Raw genomic sequence first — 20,658 nt, 5'->3', positions numbered from 1 at the left:
ATGTCTAGATATTTTTAGCATGAATGAGCAACAGATGAGCTGAGCCAGGGGCATATGTGATGAAGATGAGATGGAAATAACAGAAATACAATACAGTAATAGCTTCATTGTTAATTTACTATTCTATTATTCCATGCCTTGTACAACTAAATCAGCAATCCATATTTTTCACCTGGAAACCCAGTTCTGTTATAAATATTGCAAAACAAATTTAGTGTTTTACTCAGTAGAATTGCAATAAGATTCAACGTTAATGTCCATAATAACGTAAAATATAATCCTAAAAGTAGGTGTTTTATTGTTTGACTCTTTATCTTTATCTTTATCTTTCTTGACTGGATTTTTGCAGAATCACAGAGCAGACAAGAAAGCATCAACAGAAGCGTATTTCACCAGAATGTATGGAACTGAGCAAAATCTTTACTCTTAAACCAAACAGGTAACAGTTCTTATTCTGTAAGATTTGCTATCTTTACTAATTATACAAAATAAGCCATTGTGTTGCAAAGGGGTGAAACAAGCTTTTGGTTTATTGATAACACTCTCAGGACAGGTGAGGTTTGAGTACTCCTCGGGAATTCAGATAGAATCATCAGGATTGAAATCCAGTTAAACAAAGAGTCTAATGTCTTAGGATGATAGGATGACCTTACACGGAGCTGTAATCTGGTTATGAAAACCCCCAGTGTAATAGCTGAGAGAAGCAATGATATGGCTCACGATCTGGATAAGAGTGTACAAGTCAGGATCTGGGCAGAGCAAGGCTTTGCGAGTTGGGATAAAGGGCAGGAGGCATTAGATTCAATAACAATTTATCTATTCCACATCACATGGAATTCCCAGAGGAATCAATTAAGGATAATCAGTATGGCTTTGTGTATGGGAAATCATGTCTCACATATTTGATTTAGCTGTATGTTTTTGAAGAAGTAACCAAGAAGGAGGATAAGGGCAGTGAAATAAATGTAGTCCACATCGACTTTAGGAAGGGGTTGATAAAGTTCTGCATGGTAGACTGCTATGAGTAGATCACATGGAATCCAAGGGGAGCTGTCCAAATGGATACACAGTTGCCTTGATGGGAGGTACCATGGGTTATGGTAGTAGATAGTTATTGAATTGGAGGCTCATGCCATTCCACAGCTGTCAGTGCTAGGCCCATTACTATTTGTTATCCAGTAGCAGTGATTTAGATGAGAACGTACAAGTTATGCTGAATAAGATTTCAGATGACACTAAAACTGGTGGTGTTATTGACAGTGAAGATAGTTATTAGGAATACAAAGCTGCTGATCAACTGGGTAAGTGGGCTGAGGAATGGGACAAGGAGTTTGATTGATAAGCATGATGATTTGGACCTTGGAAAGATAAATCAAGTTAGAGCATTCATAGTCAACAGTCAGTGCCTAAGGAGCATAATTGAACTGAGGCAACTAGGAATACAAGTTTATGGTTCCCTGAAAGTAGTCAAATTAGATACCATAAAACATATAACCATATAACAATTACAGCCCGGAAACAGGCCATCTAGGCCCTTCTAGTCCATGCCGAATGCTTACTCTCACCTAGTCCCACTGACACGCACTCAGCCCATAACCCTCCATTCCTTTCCTGTCCATATACCTATCCAATTTTTTTTTTAAAATGACAAAACCAAACCTGCCTCTACCACTTCTACTGGAAGCTCATTGCACACAGTGACCACTCTCTGCTAAAGAAATTCCCCCTTGTATTACCCCTAAACTTTTGCCCCTTACCTCTCAATTCATATCCTCTTGTTTGAATCTCCCCTACTCTCAAAGGAAAAAGCCTATTAATGTCAACTCTATCTATCCCCCTCATAATTTTAAATACCTCTATCAAGTCGCCCCTCAACCCTCTATGCTCCAAAGAATAAAGACCTAACTTGTTCAATCTTTCTCTGTAACTTAGGTGCTGAAACCCAGGTGATATTTCAGTAAATCTTCTCTGCACTCTCTCTCTAATTTGTTGACACCTATCCTATAATTTGGTGACGAGAACTGTACACAATACTCCAAATTTGGCCTCACAATGCCTTGTACAGTTTTAACATTACATCCCAACTCCTATACTCAATGCTCTGATTTATAAAGGCTAGAATATCTAAAGCTTTCTTCACCACCCTATCCACATGAGATTCCACCTTCAGGGAACTATGTACCATTATTCCTAGATCACTCTGTTCTACTGCATTCCTTAATAACCTACCATTTACCATGTATGTCCTATTTTGATTATTCCTACAAAAATGTAGCACCTCACACTTCTCAGCATTAAAATCCATCTGCCATCATTCAGCTCACTCTTCTAATTGGCCTAAATCTCTCTGCAAGCTTTGAAAACCTACTTCATTATTCACAACACCACCTATCTTAGTATCATCTGCATACTTACTAATCCAATTTCCCACTCCATCATCCAGATCACTAATATATATGACAAACAACATTGGACCCAGTACAGTTCCCTGAGGCACACCACTAGTCACCAGCCTCCAACCTGACAAACAGTTATCCACCACTACTCTCTGGCATTTCCCATCTAGCCACTATTGACTCCATTTTAATACTTCAATATTAATACCTAATGATTGAACCTTCCTAACTAACCTTCCATGTGGAACCTTGTCAAAGGCCTTACTGAAGTCCATATGGACAACATCCACTGTTTTACCCTTGTTAATTTCATTTTCTTTGAGCTAATTATGAGAGCAAAGTTGCCACAGTCACTGGGAAGTTTGCCTGGTCTTCTCTGCACAACAGCTTTTGAGCCAGATTCAGTGGACACTCATTTGCGAAGATTAGGTTCCTTAAGTTGTTTCTTATACTTTGGTTCTGTCTGACTCATCTCTTTAGATTAAAAAGAGTATTATCCATCCAGTATCTAAGCAACACACGCAAGACTCTGGCCAAACTCCGCAGCTCAGGCAGCATTTATGGAGGAAGTAAACAGTTGAAGTTTGAGGCTGAGGTTGTGAAAGACTTTAGCTCAAAACACTGAATGTTTATTTCCCTCCATAGATGCTGCCTGACCTGTCAAGTTCCACTGGGTTTACTCAAGATTTCCCAGCATCTGCAGTCTCTTGAGTCATGTATGTCATGAAGGCCTATGGATGATCGTGGCAAAGGTTGGTTGCCTCAGAAGATCTATCATAATTGTCTAACAACTCCACACTAATAGAACAAGGAAGAATATCACAGTTACCATAACTTGGCAGCAGTTGTGGTCCACAGCCATACATTATGTGGAGACAGTCACCACTTTGTGAGAGTCGATATTCTCACTATCATCTACATACTGATTAACTGGTTGTTAATTTCTCCCTGCTATACAACAATACAGTTACCCTTTAGGGCTTTATTCCCTAGAATGTAGAAGATTGAGAGGAGATTTATTAGAGGTATGCAAAATTATAGATAGAGTAACTTCCACCAGGCTTTATCCACTGGGGTTGGGTGAGACTACAGCTAGTGGCCATGTGCTGAGTGTGGAAGGTGAAATGTTCAAGGGGAACATAAGCAAGAACTTCTTCACTCAGAGGGGGGTGAGAGTGTGGAATGAACTGCCAGTGCAAGTGGTATATTTCAACATTTAAGTGAAATCTTAACAGGTACACGGATGAGAGGGCGATGGAAGGCTATAACCCAGCTGTAAGTCAATGGGATTGATGGTTTGACATGAACTAAATGGGCCAAAGGCTTATTTCTGTGGTGTGGAGTTTTCTGACACTCTGACTCTATAACAATCATGCAAGGTGGTGTTTTCTAGAATCGGTTCATGTTGTGTGAGTTATAAGTTGTAATGCAGCAAATATTGAAGAAATTCCTGTTCTTCTGTCTTCTAAAATCCAACTGCTCACTCGCATGAGGCAACTCACTTACAATAAAACCAGACTGTAAAAATGAGCGAGGGCTGCAGACCGAGATATGTTGCTGGAGATCAGAGGAGGATGGGCAGCAGAAAGGAAAATGTGTCTATGTCTCATGCAGAGATCATGCATTGTACTCATTCAGAAATCATCTTAAGTAAAACATTTTTAAATAGATTCTATAGAAATATATGCATTATAACAAAAGGACTACAAAAAAATTGAGATTAAAGATCATATTGCTGCTAAAAATACACTTTTGAATATGAATTGCCTGAATTCTTCTTAAATAGCAACTAAACACAGATAACTCTAATATATTGAAAATGATCTGCCAGTAACCATGCATGGGTTTTTGAGAAGGATGCAATTCAATTAATAGGACCTCTCAGCACACATCCTTGGAGTCCACTAGATTGTAGCACTTGATCATGGACAGCTATTCAGGCTATGTGGCCTACTCCTGCTAATATTTTCCCATGTTTCATGAGTTTTGAGCAGATGATAAGGTGTGCCTGACTGACTTTTATGATCTTTTTGGTTTATATGATAGTAACATCAAGATGCAATCAAAGCAACACTTTGTAGAGCTGCTAGGGCTGAGTCAGAACAGATACCAATGAAACTCCTCCACCACTTCTGGGCAAAGGAGCATTCATCAGGAGGTAAATGGCAAGCCTGTCCATATCACAGACTACATGGCAGCTTGCATTCATGGAAAATGCATGTTAAAATCCATCCTTTGGAATATACCTGTGTTATGCCTGCAGCCCCCTCCTTTGTGAGAATCACAAGATCACTGTTGGGTTGGGTCAGGGGGCCCAGGAGAATGAGAGAGAGACGTGCAGAATGTCTCGTTCCCCGGCAATGTAAAGCTATGGGACATGGCCATTGTCTCTGGAAGGCGAATTTTTTGAATTGGAGACTGTACTACGTGGACGCCCTCAGGCAAAGTGGGCTGGTTGAGGGAGAGATTGCATCACACCCAACCTGATTGACATCTGCGACCCTGCGAGTCAGGATAAAAGAGGGTCTGTGGGAACAGCCCCTCAGACGCACCAGAAGAAACGTTAGCACTCCTGTGATTGCAGGAAGCCACTTGAAGAAGGCCACGTGCGTTCCGTTCCGTTGCCTGGACCTGATGGCTTGGAACACAGAAAACGGCTTTCAGCTAACAACGGGGAAACCATCTCTCCGACTCAAAGGATTGGCATCATAAAAAACCCGGGCAAGTTAAACCGTCTCTCTCTTAAACCCAAAACGCTGCAGCTTGAATGAACTAACAGTGACTTTTATATTTCCATTGGACAATACATTATCCCCTAGACAACAATAGAGCTATTTCTTATTGGTTATTATTATACCCACACTTTTAGATTTCGTATTGACGACGTATATTATCTGTATGTTTGCATTACTCTTATTTTTGTGCCCCTTTATCAATAAATACTTTTAAAAATAGTACCATCAGACTTCAACGGACCTCTCTATCTTTGCTGGTAAGTGACCCAGTTACGGGACTTCGTAACACCTGCATTTCACTTGTATATTGAATTTTAAATAATGCATGGGTTTCTCTTCATATTTACCTCTTCATTATTTGATTTATGATCTTAGGTTCACTGAGGATGATTTTATCAAGCTATTCAATCAAGTTCAGAATTGTGGATGGGCCAAAAACTCTACAGAGCACAGAAAGATCCGGTAATATTCCAATGTTAAAGATCTGCATTTTTTTAAGAATTATAGTATTGCTGATACTTAGAGTTTGATCAAGAAAAAATATTGTAAAGGAATAGTAACAATATCCTTCAAAACCATCATGCCAGGAGGCCATTTCCCTCGAGATCGAGGTTTCTATTAGCTCTGCTCTTTGACCAGGTTTTTTACTGTTGGGGTTATCCATAAAATTGCTGATCTTTTCATTTCTAAACATCAAGCTGTGAAGTGGAAGGTGCCTTTAAGCAGTTTCTTTTTTTAGTTTGTAGTCTGCAGCGAGTAGAGTCCTGCAGAAAATAGTTCTTGGCCCTCAGTTATTTATGATTTGGATGATGAGGCAAATCATGAGGTATCCTGGTTGCTGATGATACAAAAATAAGATAGAAAGGCTTGGTGTAATCAGCTTGCCGTGACCCTATGATGGACTACAGATAGACTGAACAACAACTTGGCAAACAAAATTCATTGTGGGGAATTGTGAGGTTACATACTTCAGAAAGATAAACAGAAAGGGAGATGATTATCTGAATGGAAATTGATGACAAATGAGTAGTTCGGATTTGCAAAGTTGACTAGGCTGGGAGTGACTGTGCCATGTCCAAATTTAACCCCAGTCCAACGTAAAATAGTTCATTTTATTTTATTCTTGCTTTTTCTACATAGCATTTTTGGTACAACTAAATAGCTTACGTGTATGATGCATAAGGTGGCCATTGAGCTCATTGGGTCTAGGTTAGCTCCTTGCGCTAAACAACATCATTGATCACATTTCCTGTCACCTTATAGCTGTTGCATTGTAACTTTCTACCTCTCACATGTATAGTGACTCTTGTGATACTTTTTCCCATCAACTTGTGTGAAAGAGAAATGTATAGAAGCTTGTTAATATTGCACAATGCATGTGAGATGTGGGGAAAAAGATGGAGCAAGGGCCGAATCAAACCTGTGACCCTAGCACTGTGAGGCAGCAGCACTAACTACTGCCCCTAACTACTCACTATTGCCTAGAGAAAGCTAATGCTCAGTGTGCAGGAACTCTTTAGCCAGATTGAGAAAGGACGGCAAAATTCCTCACCTAAAATGGGTTTCAGTAGGATTTTAACAACAGCCCAACAGTTCGGTGGCTGTCATTATTAATGCCTAGTTTTGTTCTTTTAATTCCAGATTATTTAACTGCCTTTGTGTATATTCAACAGCTCCTGCAAGTTTTTAATAGGGCTTCATTTGTACAAGATTATCAACCTAAACTCTGCACCTCCGAATTTTCCATGGAATCCAGGAAGTTTACACAAGAATCACACTGGGATAAGTAAAGAGATAAATCAGGCACTGGGTTGCAAAATTTATTTACTGTACTCCTGATTCTTGAGTAGCATCATTTACATCTGTTGACAAGACCAACATTCTTGGAACAGCTTGTACGAGAGCTGACCAGGGACAAGGCTATTCTGGATTTAGTCTTGTGTAATGAACAGGATTTGATAAGTGATCTTGAAGTAAAGGAGCCATTAGGAGGTAGTGACCATAATATGATAAGTTTTTATCTGCAACTTGAGAAGGATAAGGGCAGAACGGAGGTGTCAGTGTTGCAGTTGAACAGGGGAAACTATGGAGCCATGAGGGAAGAGCTGGCCAAAGTTAAATGGATGGATATTCTAGCAGAAAAGACAGTGAAACAGCAATGGCAGGTATTCTTGGGAATAATGCACAAGGTGCAAAATCAGTTCATCCCCCAGAGAAGGAAGGATTCAAAGGGGGGAAAGGGGACACAGTGGTTGACAAAGGAAGTCAGAGATTGCATAGCATTAAAAAAAAAGAAAATATGACAGAGCTAAGGTGAGTGGGAGGACAGATGATTGGGAAATTTTTAAGGAACAACAGAACTTAACTAAAAAGGCAATACGTGGAGAAAAAATGAGGTACGAATGCAAGCTAGCCAGGAATATAAAGGAGGATAGCAAAAGCTTTTTTAGGTATGTGAAGAGAAAGAAGATAGTTAAGAACAATGTTGGGCCCTTGAAGAATGAATTGGGTGAAATTGTTATGGGAAACAGAGAAATGGCAGAAGAATTTAATAAGTACTTTAGATCTGTCTTCACTAGGGAAGACACAAGCAATCTCCCAGATGTATGGATGGGCCAAGGACATAGGGTAACAGAGGAATTGAAACAGATTGACATTAGGAAGGAAACAGTGATGAGTAGACTTGATGGGACTGAAGGCTGACAAATCCCCAGGTCCAGATGTATCCTAGGGTACTAAAGGAGGTGGCCCCGGAAATTGCGGATGCATTGGTAATCATTTTCCAATGTTCCTTAGATTCAGGATCAGTTCCTGAGGATTGGAGAATGGCTAATGTGGCTAATGGCCACTTTTTAAGAAAGGTGGGAGGGAGAAAACAGAGAACTATTGTCCTGTCAGCCTAACATCAGTAGTGGGGAAGATGCTAGAGTCCATTATTAAAGATGAAATAGTGGCATATCCAGATAGCAGTGATAGGATTGGGCCGAGCCAGCATGGATTTACCAAGGGTAAATCATGCTTGACTATTCTATTGGAGTTTTTCGAGGATGTAACCAGGAAGTTAGACAAGGGAGATCCAGTGGATGTAGTGTACCTAAATTTTCAGAAGGCATTTGGTAAGGTCCCACATAGGAGATCGTGGGTAAAATCAGAGCTCATGGCATTGGGGGGAAGATATTGACATGGATAGAAAACTGGTTGGCAGATAGAAAGCAAAGGGTAACGGTGAATGGGTGTTTCTCAGAATGGCAGGTGGTGACTAGTGTGGTGCCACAGGGCTCGGTATTGGGACCACAACTGTTTACGATTTACATCAATGATTTAGATGAAGGCATTGAGAATAACATCATCAAGTTTGGAGATAATACTAAGCTGGGTGGCAGTGTGACATATGATGAGGATGTTAGGAGAATTCAGGGTGACTTGGATAGGCTGAGTGAGTGGGCAGATACTTGGCAGATGACGTTTAATGTGAATAAGTGTGAGGTTATCCACTTTGGGAGTAAGAACAGGAAGGCAGATTATTATATGAATGTGTAGAGTTAGGTAAGGGAGAAATACAAAGAGATCCAGGAGTCCTTGTTCATCAGTCACTGAAGGTGAATGAGCAAGTGCAGCAGGCAGTGAAGAAGCCTAATGGAATGTTGGCCTTTATTACAAAGGGAATTGAGTACAAGAGCAAGGAAATCATTTTGCATTTGTACAGGGCCCTGGTGAGACCACACCTGGAGTATTGTGTACAGTTTTTGTCTCCAGGGTTAAGGAAGGACATCCTGGCTATAGAGGAAGTGCAGTGTAGATTCACGAGGTTAATTCCTGGGATGTCCGGACTGTCTTACGCAGATAGGTTAGAGAGACTGGGTTTTACATGCTGGAATTAAGGAGATTGAGAGGGGATCTGATTGCAACTTATAAGATTATTAAGGGATTGGACAAGATAGAGGCAGGAAATATGTTCCAGAAGCTGGGAGAGTCCAGTACCAGAGGGCATGGTTTGAGAATAAGGGATAGGTCATTTAGGACAGAGTTAAGGAAAAACTTCTTCTCCCAGTGTTGTGGGGGTCTGGAATGCACTGCCTCGGAAAGCAGTGGAGGCCAATTCTCTGGATGCTTTCAAGAAGTTGCTAGATAGGTATCTTATGGATAGGGGAATCAAGGGATATGGGGACAAGGCAGGAACTGGGTATTGATAGTACATGATCAGGTATGATCTCAGAATGGCGGTGCAGGCTCGAAGGGCTGAATGGTCTACTTCTGCACCTATTGTCCATTGTCTATTGTCTATTTATAATGGCCTATTAAATAATCTGTGAAATCTGATCATTGTTGTAATGTGAGAAAATTCCAGCTTTTGTGTACAGCAATATGAAATTAGCTAATAAAATCAGATGTGACAAGAGATTAGAAAGGTATTTTGTATGTAAGCCTTCTTGGTGAAAAATTTCGAGTACCGATAGAAGCAGTTACCCTAATACTGATTAACACTTCCTGAGTACAAAGGTTTTGACGGGTGGAATTTGTTAGGTCTATTCAAGAATTTCTGACACAATATGCAAGCAGGCCAATGAGAGGAGAGGCTATACTGAATCTATTACTAGGTCGTGAACCTGGTCAGGTGACAGATCGCTTGGTCAGTGAACATTTTGGAGACAGTGACCACAACTCCCAAACCTTTAACATAGCCTTGGACAATGATAGGAACCAATGGTATGGGAAAGTATTTAAATGGTGGAGGTGGAATTATGAATCCACTGGGCAGGAATTTGGGACCATAAGTTAGGAACAGATATTGTCAGGGAAGTGGACAACAGAAATGCAGAGGTTGTTTAAGGAGTACTTGCATGGGGTTCTGGATAGGTTTGTCCCATTGAGGCAGGAAAGGCTGGTATGGTGGAGGAACCATGGTTGATAAAAGATGTGGGGCCTTTAGTCAAGAGGAAGAAAGAAGCTTACTTAGGGTTTAGTAAGCAATGGTCAGACAGGGTTTTAGAGAGTTACAAGGTAGCCAGGAAGGATTTTTGTGAAGGGCACATGAGTAGGTCTTGACAAGTAGGGTTAAGGAAAACCCAAGGTGTTCTCCACATTTGTGAAGAACAGGCAGATGACTAAAATGAGGGTAAGACCGATCAGAGATAGAAGAGGAAACATGCCACTAGAGTCCGAGGAGTTGGGGTGGGGCGTTCTTATTAGATACTTCAGTGTTCACTGTGAGATGGGCCTTGATGTTTGTGAGGAACAGCGTTAAACAGACTGATATGCCTGAACAAGTCAACATTAAGAAAGAGGATGTGCTGGAACTTTTGAAAAACATTCCTATAATGAGCTGCCCAGGGCTAGATGGGATGCACCGCAAGTTCCTACAAAAAGCGAGGGAACTTTTGACAATTTTATTTGCATCCTTGCTGGCAACAAGAGTAGTTTCAGATGATTGGACGATGGCTAATGTCATTTCTTTATTCAAGAAAGCGGTAGGGATAATCCTAGGAATTAGAGACCAGTAAGTCTTACATCAGTAGTGGGCTAGTTATGTAGAAGATTCTTGGAGACTGGATTTAGGAGCATTTAGAGAAGCGTAGTCTGATTAGGGAGAGTCAGCATCAGTTTGTGAGAGGCAGGTTATATCTCATAACCCTGAATGAATTCTTTGAGGGTGTAACAAAATGCATTGATGAAGGCAGAACAGTGGATGCAATGTATTTGACAAGGTTCCTGGTAAGCTCATTCAGAAAATCAGGAAGCATTGGCTGTTTGGACTCAGAATTGGCTTTCCTATAGAAGCAGAGGGTGATTGTATGTGGAGCATATTTTATCTGGACATGAATGACTAGCGGTGTTCCATAGGGATCTATAGAAGGACAGCTGCTCTTAGTGATTCTTACAGTATAATTGACTTGAATGAGGATGTGGGTGGATTAGTAAGTTTGCAGATGACATGAAGGTTGGTAATGTCGTAGATAGAGTACAATATTGTTGAAGGTTAAAACAGGACATTGATAGGGTACAGAGCTGGAAGATAGAGTTTAATCTAGAAAATGTGAAGTGATTCATTTTGGAAGGTGGAAATTTGAAGGCAGAACACACAAAATGCCAAAGAAACTCAACAGGTCAGGCAGCATCTATGGAGAGGAATAAACAGTTGACCTTTTGGGCCAAGTCTCTTCATCAGGACTTGAAAGGAAGGGGGAAGAACCAGAATAAGAAGGTAGGGGTATAAGAAAGAGTACAAGATGGCAGCTGATAGGTGAAGCTAGGGGTGGGGAGAAGTAGATGGGTAGTGGGGGGGGAGGGAGAGTGAGAAGGTAGAAGGTGATAGGTGAAAAAGATAAAGGGCTGAAGAAAGTATTGGATAAGGGAGGAGAGTGTACCATGGAAGAAAGGGAAGGAGGAGGGGCACCAGAGGGAGGTGAGAAGAAGAGAAGTGTAAGAAGGGAGCTAGAATTGAGAATGGAAGAAGAGAGAAGGAGAGAAATTACCGGGAGAAATTGATGTTCATGTGGTCAGGTTGGAGGCTACACAGACAGAATGCGAGGACACCTCTTTTGTTTAGTATACTCTTGGATGAAGGATGATTATGTTGGTCAAGACTTCAGGTATATTTAAAGCTACTCTTCTTCAATAGTGTCACAGGATCACTTCTGAAAATCGCTGTTTTGATTCCTTATTAACAAAAGGCACCTACATCCTCCCGAATGAGTAGTGATGAATCAGCTAAATATATGATACTCAACAGACATTGTCACAAAATGTTTTGCTTTCCAGATCACAGCTACAGAAATGCTGCAATGCATCAAAAAATTTCACTATTACACAAGTCAATACGCCAGTGGGTACAAACATCAGTTATGCAGTAGGATCCAAAAACAAAATTACAATTACCAAAGACATCTTTGACCTGATTCCGAAGGTAAGTTTTGGTTTGCTCAGCAGTGCATGGAGGCTGTGGATAAGTTAAATTTGAGGAGTAGGAAAAAAACCCTAATTTTGCACAACATTAATAAATTAAATTTTTTATTGTAGATCTTTCTCTTTTTCCGAACCAAGTTTCCAATATCCCTTGAAAACCATGGCTCTTTCAAACTTTTGACCTTCCCTTTCAACCTAACAGGAACATAATGATACTGTACCCTCAAAATTTCACCTTTAAATGACCTTCATTTCTCTATTACATCCTTCCCATAAAACAAATTGTCCCAATCCACTCCTTCTAAATCCTTTCGCATCTCCTCAAAGTTAGCCTTTCTCCAGTCAAAAATCTCAACCCTGGATCCAGACCTATCCTTCTCCATAATTATATTGAATCTAATGGCATTGTGATCACTGGACCCGAAGTGCTCCCCAACACATACCTTTGTTACCTGACCTATCTTATTCCTTAAAATCAGATCCAACACTGCCCCTTCTCTAGTTGGTACCTTTATGTATTGCTGCAAAAAAACTATCCTGCACACATTTTACAAGCTCCAAACAATCCAGCCCTTTTACAGAATGGGCTTCCCAGTCTGTGTGTGGAAAATTAAAATCTCCCACAATCACAACCTTGTGCTTAATACAAATATTTTCTATCTCCTTACAAATTTGCTCCTCCAATTCTCGCTCCCATTAGGTGGTCTATAATACCCCCCTTTTAGTGTTACTACACCTTTCCCATTCCTCAATTCCACCCAAATAGTCTCCCTAGATGAGCCCTCTCATCCATCCTGCCAAAGCACCGCCGTACTATTTGCTCTGACAAACAATGCAACACCTCCCACTTTTGCCCCTCCAATTCTATCACATCTGAAGCAACGAAATCCAGGAATATTTAATTGTCAATCACACCCCTCCTGCAACCATGTTTCCCTAATAGCTACAACATCATATTTCCAGGTATCAATCCATGCTCTAAGTTCATCCACCTTTCTTACAATGCTCCTAGCATTAAAATAAATATATTTAAGAAATTCTCCACCTCTTACTCTCTGTTTATCCCTAACAGTGCAAACAACTTTACTATCTTCTTTTTCTTCCTTCTCCCCTACATCTTCGGTCTGAGTGCTCCCCTTCTCTATTACCTGCCTATCCTCCCTCACACACTGTCTACAAGCTTTCCCTATTTGTTAACTAACTTCCTCTCTCCTAGTCTCTTCAATTTGATTCCCACTCCCCAACCATTCTAATTTAAAGTCTCCCCAGTAGCCATAGCAAATCTCCCCGCCAGGATATTGGTCCCCCAATGTATTGGATATTGGGAAATATAACTCCCAAACTCATTCAAATTCAAGTGGCAAGATTCAAAGTCTTATGATGGTAATGCAAGAAAGTTCAATTCAATGCATGGAGTTGGTGGGGGCAAGAAGAGGTATCTGTAAGGCAAGGTGGCAGTTTGGGCACCTTTATTGTGTGCTGTGTCTGCGAAGCTGAGTCCAATGGCACCGTAGAAGTCCATAGTGGGGGTATTCCCTTCTGCCGTCTGTGTGGGATGATGAGTCTATCGGGAACCTGAGGACTTGTGGAAAATGTGTGGTGGTTTCTTTCGAACTTATAGTCTTTTATCATCTTTGGACTATTTTCAGTGTGCCCATGGTCTTTTTTTTATCAATTATGCTATTGCTTGCACTGTTATAACTATGTGGTTTTGTGCAGGTCTTGTAGCTTTAGTTTTTGGTCTTGTTCTGTCTGGTGGAATTGGAGCTCCTTTCTGAGGAACGCGTTAAGATGGTAGTGCAAAATTAATATGTAGCAGCCTCTGCAGGCTCTGGATTGGGGATTGCCAAAAGTTAAGTGGATTTTCTGGTGTAGTCTGTTTTGTCATGTGCTTTTATGGTAACATTCTGGAGGAATGTTGTCTCATTTTTTAACTGCATTGCATTTGTGGTTTCTAAATGACAATAAACTGTATCTGAAATGATCTGATCTGAGGTGAAATCCCAATAGGAGAAGAGGGAATAAACAGGTGCCGTTGGTCTTCCATCGTCGGACTCCGAATCCACTCTTGAGATAACCGAATAAATCTTATCACAAAGGGTACAGACTTCGAGGGAGAACTATCACCCAGGCAAGGGTAAACACACTGGTAGGCTCGACAGGGTAAGCCCTTCTGCACACCGTGATAACCACTGATTGATTTTCCTGATCGATCCTCAACCCACCCTTGTGGGCACTCGGAAGATTCATCCAATGACCTTTCTGTCCCTGGCTTCCTTTTATTGACTGGATGCCTTAACCAGTGTTCCACTCTGTGTCTCTGTGAGAGAGTCACCTGACCTTGCTCAAATAAACATGCTACGAACCATTTGCAAACATCAATTATCCATCATATAACTCTACCTCACTTTCACCATAGCAACCCAGAAGCAGGCAGCAGTGCTGTAGCCAGTTTCTTTCTTTCTTTCTCTCTCTCTCTCTCTCTCTCTCTCTCTCTCTCTCGCTCTCTCGCTCTCTCGCTCTCTCTCTCTCTCTCTCTCTCTCTCGCTCTCTCTCTCTCTCTCTCTCTCTCTCTCTCGCTCTCTCTCTCTCGCTCTCTCTCTCGCTCTCTCTCTCTCTTTTAAAGGCACAGTCCATATCCATCACACCTCCCTCCAAAAGGGAAATTTTGATCAAGGAGCAAAATTTTTAACTGTAGATTACAGAGTGTAAAGCAATACATATGTGACTACCAGGTAACACAATACAGAAGTGTATACAAACTTTAATTTAACACCTGGATAAACAATCTGGGATAATGTTATCAGTACCTTTAACATGTTTTGTTACCATGTCATATTCCTGCAAAATCAGACTCCAGTTTAGCAACCTTTTGTTCTTGTCCTTGATCTTACTCAGAAACACTAATGGATTATGATCAGTGTAAAACACAAGTGGTTTCTGTGCAGGACAAAAGTTGACATCAAATGTTGCAAGGCAAAATGAGTGACAACAACTCCTTCTCGATAGTGGAACAATTCTTCTGATGTTCATTAAACTTCTTTCTTTCCAAATCTTTTTATTATTATTATCCAAAATAACAAGAGTACAAAAATGAAAAAACCCTACTAAAGCAAACAAAAAGTGAGAAAAAAAGCCAATTAGGTGTTCAGCCCCGGAGCCATGCATCATACAAAAAGCTTCTAAGGATAAACATCAAACAGCCAGCAGAAAAAAAACCCCAAAATATACAAGTAGATTGTGGAGGAAATCCATCAATTAACTCAAATCATAGTAACAAGCAAATTAACCCAATCTTTTCTCAAAATGAAATATAGATTCAAAGCTTTGACTTCTACTTTTCTTCAAACTAAGATATAAAATCACTTGAGAGAACCATTGTGACAGAGTGGGAGCTGACGTATCCTTCCACTTCAACAGAATGGCCCTCCTAGCTATCAATGTAACAAACACAATAACATATTGGTCAGACAAAGAAATACCACAGATATTTTGAGGAATTATTCCAAAAAGCACAGTTAATTTGTTAGGCTGAAAACTAATTTTAAATGCTTTAGAATTTGTAGAAAAAACTGACTTCCAAAACTGCTCCAGTATAGAACAAGACCAAAACATGAGTGTCAGCCTAGCTCTCTCAGTTTTACATCTATCACAATAACTATCAGCATTAGGAAAGATTTTAGACAATCTCTCCTTTGTCAAATAGTAATGATGTACAATTTTAAATTGAATCAATGAATGACTAGCACAAATCGAAGAAGAGTTAACCAACTTCAGAATCTGCATCCAGCTCCATCATAAAAGTCAAATTAAGTTCCTTTTCTTAATCTTGTTTAATCTTAAATAAAGGACACTTATTAACCCATTGTAATAGTAAATTATAAATACTTCCAATAGAACCCTTCATTAAAGGGTTCATACTCGTAATAGTATCTAACAGGTCAGCATCCACTATGTAAGGAAAATTACTTAAATATTTTTGTAAAAAATATCTCACTTGAAGGTATTGTAAAAAGTGTGAGTATGGAAGAAAATGTTTATCAACTAATTGTTCAAAAGACAGCAATTTATCTTGTATAAATAGATCCAAAAAAGAATGAATACCTTTATTTTTCCAAAGTAAAAAAAAATTGGATCACTCAGTGAAGGCTTAAAAAAATATTTTGATGAATGAAACTGCTGTGGCGACCCATTTCCTGGCACATCCGAACCGGCTCACAATTAGATAGCCTATGGGTGTTTGCGAGCACAGAGCTTTGGAGCCTCTGCGCCATGGGGGGCAGGTTGAGGGAGGCTTAAAAGTGAGGCTGAGGATTTCGAATAAAGTTTTTCCTTCGACTGCAGTTACCGACTCCATGTCGTAATTTTAGCGCTGCGTGTAGCACGCCGCTACAATTGGTGACCCCGACGGTCCAAACGATTTTTGGACCAGAAATGACCGATGCCGCCTCTGTTCATGCAGTTTCATTGAAACTGCCGGGTTTCTGGACACAGCGACCGAACCTATGGTTCCAGCAAGCCGAAGCCCAATTCCACGTTCGCCAGATCTCCTCAGAAGACACCTGCTACTACTACGTGGTGAGCTCCCTCGACCAGGACACAGCAACCCAGGTCGCGGAGTTCGTACAGTCGCCCCCGGCAGACGGCAAGTACATGGAATTCAAAGCTCTGCTCCTCAGGACTTTCGGACTCTCACGGCACGAGCGGGCTGCCCGTTTACTGCACCTGGATGGCTTGGGCGACAGACCTCCATCGGCTTTAATGAATGAGATGTTGTCTCTGGCCGACGGACACACACCCTGCCTCATGTTTGAGCAGGCATTCCTGGAGCAGCTGCCAGAGGACATACGCCTGCTGCTGTCCGACGCGGATTTCAGTGACCCCCGGAAGGTGGCAGCCCGGGCGGACTTGCTGTGGAACGCCAAAAAGGTGAGTGGGGCGTCCATCACACAGATCTCCCAGCCACGCTCCCAGCAGCAAACCAGTCCAGGCCCGGCCGCAGAGCCCGCCAACCCCCGGCCCAAGGAACACTGGTGCTTCTACCACCAGCGGTGGGGCGCAGAAGCCCGCCTTTGTCGCCCGCCCTGCAAGTTCCCGGGAAACATCAGGGCCAGCCGCCACTGATGGCTACGGTGGCTGGCCATTGGGATAGCCTTCTGTATGTGTGGGATAGAAGGTCGGGACGCCGGTTTTTGGTTGATACTGGTGCCGAGATCAGCGTTTTACCTCCGACGAGTTATGACACTCGCAGCAGGGCACTGGGGCCCCCCCTGAGGGCCGTGAACTGCAGCACAGTAAGGACCTATGGCACCCGTCAGGTGCAGCTACAGTTCGGCTCCAGCCAGTTCACGTGGGACTTTACACTGGCCGCCGTAGCCCAACCGCTTCTGGGTGCGGATTTTTGCGGGCTCACAGCCTACTGGTCGACGTGCCCAGGAAGAGACTGGTACACGCCGAGACCTTTCAGACATTCTCCCTGGGTGCAGCCCAGTTGCCAGCCCCTCACCTTGGCTCCATCACGCTGTCCGACAACGACTTCACCAGGGTCCTGGCGGATTTCCCACCGGTTCTGGCACCGCAGTTCACAGCGGCCATGCCACGACAAGGCGTACAGCACCACATCCCAACCCAGGGACCACCCCTCCACGCCTGCGCTTGGCGGCTTCCCCCGGACAAGCTCCGACTGGCGAAGGAGGAGTTCCAGAGGATGGAGGAATTGGGGATCATCCGCCGGTCTGACAGCCCATGAGCCTCCCCCCTACACATGGTGCCCAAAGCGACGGGAGGCTGGAGACCGTGTGGCGACTACCACAGGCTGAATGAGGCTACCACACCGGACCGCTACCCTGTGCCGCACATTCAGGACTTTGCAGCAAACCTGCATGGCGCACGGATCCTCTCCAAGGTAGACCTCGTCCGAGGGTACCATCAAATCCCGATGCATCCTGACGACATCCCCAAAACGGCTCTCATCACCCCGTTTGGCCTTTTTGAGTTCCTCCGCATGCCGTTCGGCCTGAAGAATGCCGCACAGACGTTCCAGCGGTTAATGGACGCAGTGGGACGGGACCTGGACTTCGCGTTCATCTATTTGGACGACCTCCTCATAGCCAGCAGCAGTCGTCAGGAGCATCTGTCCCACCTCCGTCAACTCTGCGCCCGACTGAGTGAGTACGGTCTTACCATCAACCCCGCCAAATGCCAGTTCGGACTCGATACCATTGACTTCCTGGGCCACAGGATTACTAAAGACAGGGCAACCCCTCTGCCCGCTAAGGTAGATGCGGTCCGCCACTTCCCCCAACCCACCACAATCAAAGGCCTTCAGGAATTCGTAGGTATGGTCAATTTCTACCACCGCTTCCTCCCTTCAGCTGCCCGGATCATGCGCCCCCTATTCGCCCTGATGTCGGGTCCGAGCAAGGACATTACCTGGGACGAGGAGTCCGCCACCGCTTTTGTTCAAACGAAGGAAGCTTTGGCGAACGCCGCAATGCTAGTACATCCCAGAATGGACGCCCCTACCGCCCTCACAGTGGATGCATCTAACACGACAGTCGGTGGGATGCTGGAGCAACTCATCGCAGATCGCTGGCAACCCCTGGCATTTTTCAGCAAACACCTGCAGCCACCCGAGCTCAAGTACAGTGCTTTCGACCGGGAACTGTTGGTGCTCTACCTGGCAATCCGGCATTTCAGGTACTTCCTAGAAGGTCGGCCCTTCACCGCGTTCACGGACCACAAACCACTTACCTTTGGGTTTACGAAAGCGTCCGACCCCTGGTCATCCCGCCAGCAACGCCACCTGTCCTACATCTCTGAATACACGACGGATGTCCGGCACGTCTCGGGTAAGGACAATGTCGTGGCGGATGCGCTCTCTCGCCCTACCATTCATGCCCTTTCCCAAGGGGTAGACTTTGAGGCACTGGCAGAGGCACAGCAGGCAGATGAGGAGATTCCGAGTTACAGAACCGCAGTCTCCGGTTTGCAGCTCCAGGACCTCCCCGTAGGCCCGGGTGAGAGGACCCTACTCTGTGACGTCGCCACCGGCCAGCCCCGTCCCGTCGTCCTGACAGCCTGGCAGCGCCGTGTTTTCGACTCCATTCATAACTTGGCGCATCCCTCCATCCGGACGACTGTCCGGATGGTTTCCAGCAGGTTCGTTTGGCACGGACTCCGCAAACAGGTCAGTGAATGGGCCAAAACGTGCATGCACTGCCAGACGGCTAAGGTGCAGCGGCACACCAAAGCCCCACCGCAGCAGTTCCATCCCGCCCACCGGCGTTTCGACCACATTCATGTGGATATCATGGGCCCCCTGCCAGTGTCGCGTGGAGCGCGTTACCTCCTGACTATCGTGGACCGGTTCACAAGATGGCCAGAGGCCGTCCCGCTCACCGATACCACCTCTGAATCTTGCGCCCGAGCCCTGATCACCACCTGGATATCTCGCTTTGGTGTACCGGCCCACATTACCTCCGACAGAGGCGCCCAGTTCACCTCCAGCCTGTGGTCAGCTATGGCCAGCCTTTTGGGGACTCAGCTGCACCACACAACTGCCTACCACCCATAGTCGAACGGGCTAGTGGAGCATTTCCACCGTCACCTGAAGTCGGCCCTCATGGCCCGCCTGCGAGGAGCCAACTGGGCGGATGAGCTTCCCTGAGTCCTACTCGGCATCCGCACAGCGCCCAAGGACGACCTGCACGCCTCGTCAGCAGAGTTGGTATACGGCGCGCCCCTGGTCGTCCCCGGGGAGTTCCTACCAGCCCCACGGGGGCAAAAGGAAAATCCTGCAGCAGTCCTGGGCAGACTACGCGAGAAGCTCGGTAACCTGGCCCCCATACCCACTTCACAGCACGGGCGGAACCCGACCTGCGTACCCAAAGACCTGCAGAACTGTAAGTTTGTGTTCGTACGAAGGAGTGGGCATCGGCCACCGCTGCAGTGGCAATACGAGGGGCCGTTTATGGTGCTCCGGAACAACGGGTCCACGTTCGTGCTGGACGTTGGGGGGAAAGAGGAGGTTTTCACGGTGGACCGCCTCAAACCGGCCCATGTGGACCTTGCGCAACTGGCCGAGTTTCCGGCATCTCGGCGCAGAAGCCGACCTCCCAAGCAGGTTCCGGCCCAGACTGTGGACATTGGGGGGTGTATCGCCAGTTCTGGGGGGGGGGTGGTTATGTGGTGACCCATTTCCTGGCACATCCGAACTGGCTCACAATTAGAGAGCCTACGGGGTTTGCGAGCACAGAGCTTTGGAGCCTTTGCGCCACGGGGGGCAGGTTGAGGGAGGCTTAAAAGTGAGGCTGAGGATTTCGAATAAAGTTTTCCTTCGACTGCAGTTACCGACTCCGTGTCATAATTTTAGCGCTGCGTGTAGCGCACCGCTACATTGCAAAGTTTAAATTTTTAAGATTAAAAAAATTACGGAACTGGAGCCAAATTTGCAAGGAATACTTAATCACAGGGTATAAATTTAAATTAGCAACTTTAGTTAATTGTATAGGTAAATCAGCTCCCAATAACGAGGTTTAGTAAAACTGTTTCACAGCATTCAATTCCAAATCTAACTGAATGGGCAACTCATTCTTATCAACCCAGTATAACCAAAAGGACAT

At 44.0% G+C, this 20,658-nt stretch overlaps 1 pseudogene; it reads left to right on the top strand.

Moving 5' to 3' along the window:
- LOC132395480 (alpha-2,8-sialyltransferase 8F-like) overlaps positions 1-20,658 on the top strand; it is a 92,456-nt pseudogene that overhangs the window by 47,549 nt on the left and 24,249 nt on the right.

The sequence above is a fragment of the Hypanus sabinus genome, chromosome 6 (assembly GCF_030144855.1).
Source record: "Hypanus sabinus isolate sHypSab1 chromosome 6, sHypSab1.hap1, whole genome shotgun sequence".
NCBI classification, from domain to species: Eukaryota; Metazoa; Chordata; class Chondrichthyes; order Myliobatiformes; family Dasyatidae; genus Hypanus; species Hypanus sabinus.
This window is presented reverse-complemented; position numbering and strand designations above follow the sequence as displayed.